The following is a 3566-nucleotide window of genomic DNA, read 5'->3' on the forward strand; positions in this document are numbered from 1 at the left end:
CTGTGCCGGTTTGTGGCAATGAAAACTGCAATTCTTCAAAACCAAGCGTAAAACCAACAGAAATCAGCAACGCTTTGAGTTTTTGCATTTTTCAACACATTCGCTTTTACTTTGCATACTCCATCGTAGATATGCAAGTGCGTAACACATATACATACCATTTATATGTATATGTATGTATGTATGTATATACCTGTTACAAACATATGGAAATACACTAGGATACATCGCTCTCCATACCAAAAAAAAAAAAATCGGTACTGTTTTCCAATCGGAACTATAAAATTTTTTTTTTTTTAGGCTTCTGCCAAAATTTTTCGGAAATATATTAAGATTTGCGTGAGCTAGACGGATTTGATAAAATTGGTTTTTAAAATATTTTTTCACGAAAAGAAAAGCTTAGATGATAGAAAAGTTTAATTTCCGCATAACATTTTTTTTTTTAATTTTATCGACGGAATCAAAATAATGAAATTTTTGGAGATTTTTTCAAATCAGCCCAGCTCACGTAAATCTTAAATTGTTTCTGAAATATTTTTTGCCTGAAGTCTTAGAATATAATAAATTTTATAATTTCAGTGGAGGAACCCAACATTTTCTGAGGCATCCTTATGTACAGACATGTATAATTTCATACAATGAAAATGATTGCTTCGCTTTTAATTTAACCTATTTGCTTTCTGAATTAAATTTGTTGCACTCTTCATTTTTTTACTTATACATATCTACATACATACTTTCTGTTTTTTTTATTGCCGATTAAAAAATTGGTAAAATTAAATATAGTAATATTTATTTAATATTGAATGCGCATTTCAACTCTCTTCATATACACGAAATAAGCAAAAAGTGAAATTGTAAAAAAAGGTTTTAATGGCTCCAACTTATTTTATAATTATTTAGACAATTTGCGAGAGGAAGAGAAAATTACCGAAAATCCATGCAACAATTATAAAGTATATAAATCCCATCGACTACTGTACCACATTCTCGATTTTTCAAATTCTTCAGCAAAACATGGATTTGACTTGTACTACAAGAGCTTTTCTCGAAGTGAGTTTGTAACGAAACTTTTATGATGCCTGCATGGGAAATTCAAAGCTTTTTTCATAAATTATATTTTCAAAGTAATACGTATAAGTCCATATGTATGTATAGTATATGGGGTTTTATCCCTATAATTAAGTACAGTAGTGGCCAGGTAAAGGTAACCAAAACAATTTTTTAATTAATTAATTAATTAATTTTATTTTTTGTTAAGACTGTGATATCATTGAACCGTAATTTCATTTTTCCACGTGGCTAACGGAGCCTCTTTCAACTCTGTCTTTTTCGTGGGATTTTTCTGGTTCACATAGAATACTAATCGAAAAAATCAAGCACAAGTCTTCGGTGAAGGCCACTATTCTTTTGCTCATTTTCTAACGTCAGTGAAAGCTTCTTCTTCTGCGTTATAGGCGCTGTAATTTTGGCCGAGTCCAACCAAGCTCGCCAGTCGTTTCTCTTCTGTGCCAACCGACGCCATTTGGAAAAGCCAAGTGATACCAGGTTCTTCTTCACCTAGTCTTTCCAATACCAGGGAAGCTTTCCTCTTTCTCGGTTACCATCATCGAGATCCGTGTTGAGTACCGTACATGATGCTGTGGAAAAATGAATAAAATCTTTTGCAAGGCTAGAGCTACCTCTACATTTGGATACATTTGTCCTGTTTGTTTCATTTACTCTCCAACCCGTCTCGCAGCCGCTCTAGCCACTAATTATTTCGTTCGAGCTCGCTGATAATGTTAGTAATTGAATTGTAAATGTTTACATCGCTGCAAAAAGTACTCCGTCAACTTCAGTCGTCTTCACTCGCCGTCGTCCTTGCTTTATTTGGTCACGTTCGCAACATCTCCTGCAATTGCCTTTTCTCAACAGCCGCTGCTTAGTTTCTTCCCATCAACGCGTTTGCCAACTCCTCCTGACTAAACAGCGCGCGAATTCTTTTGCCTATAATTGCTTTCTTGTTGGCCACTGCAAACCCTCAAAAAAGCCAATAAAACCGTCAATTAAGGCAAACTGGGCACTTTGTGTGTACTTAAGACGCCATTGTCCACACAATTTTACGGTTATTGGCTGCCGGCGGCAGTTAAACGTTGACGGCAAGAAGGCGAACGTTTAAATGGATTAAATTTCCAACATAAACTTTTCACTTAAATAAGCTCAGCGCGCGAAGGCGTCGATAGCGAAACGAAAACAAAAACTGCAGCTGCAGTCCAGTTTTTTCCCCTCTTTCTAACAGGTGACTCTTCCTGTGGACCCAAAGTTTTCACATTCAACAAATTGCTCCCATCTGCGCTGGCAGCGCACAAGCATACAAGAACCAGCCAACGTCCAGAGGGCAGAGAATAATGCCAGCAACAATGGCAAACGGGTTCATGAGGCAATGAAAGTAAAACCAACAACAACAAAGGCAATGACAAGGACATTGCCGGCGAGTGCATAAATCAAAAATTCCTCTACACATTTTTGTGCTCATAAAGTGTGCGACTTAACTCCGACCGACACTTAAGTAACAAGTGTTTGTTGATGTGTACGAAGCTGTAGCTGTAGTCTACTTATCTGGCTACCGAGATGTGTTATGTGTTTTAGTATAACTCGACGCAGTCTGCGTCAGCATGTACTCTGAACTCTAGCCAAATAAAGCATGCAGCTGACGTTCACTCGTACATATGTACATATGTCTATAGTATGTATGTATGTAAGCATGTGTCACCGAGAAAAATTTAACAAATTTGTTAGTTGAAAAAAGAACTAAAACTACAAGAATGTGTAGGAATTGTTACATGACACAATTTGTTGTTGCTACGTACAAGCATCCGGCGCACGTCACACAACTATATACTACTCGTATATATATTTGAAATTCCAAAAAAACAAAAAAAAAACATTCTGTGTAAAATATGCTCGTTAAGTATTTAGACACAATATAAAACGTGTCCTGAACTCTCATTTATTTTATGGCACAACATGTGAATGGCCGAAGTAGCTGTTCTGTTCTAGCCGCTTTTATTAAAATATGCGAATGCGCACACAATTTCTACACATTCACATATGTATGTACACACCTACATACTTACTTAGTATGTATGCACTCATGTTGTTGGCAAGCTGCTGGTTGTCTTAAGAGCGAAATACACCACACAAGCGGTTTGACAAACCAAGCGAAATTTCCCTTTGCTTCAAGCCATTTGTGCTGTGTATGGGGGTGTTTGAAGGTTTGACAAACCGCTTGAGGGAAATTTGAGCAAAAATCAAAATTTTTTGATTTTCTGGCCGCCATGTTGATGTTTGATCAAACCGCTTGCGTTGTGTATAGCAAAATCGCCTCATTCGCAACGAAATTTTCACCGAGTAAGGACGTAAGAGAGGAAAATGAAAGAAAACCATAATATTTAGCATTGCGAACTGGAAGAAAACTAAAATTCTTTGCTTGAACGAGTCATGTTTGCATGGTGTATGGCGAAATGGGAAAAGTAGGTTTGAAGAATGTTTGACAAGCCGCTTGTGTGGTGTATTTCGCTCTT

The sequence above is a fragment of the Rhagoletis zephyria genome, unplaced genomic scaffold (genome assembly GCF_001687245.7).
Source record: "Rhagoletis zephyria isolate East Lansing unplaced genomic scaffold, Rhagoletis_zephyria_1.1 Rzeph_scaffold_05803, whole genome shotgun sequence".
NCBI lineage: Eukaryota > Metazoa > Arthropoda > Insecta > Diptera > Tephritidae > Rhagoletis > Rhagoletis zephyria.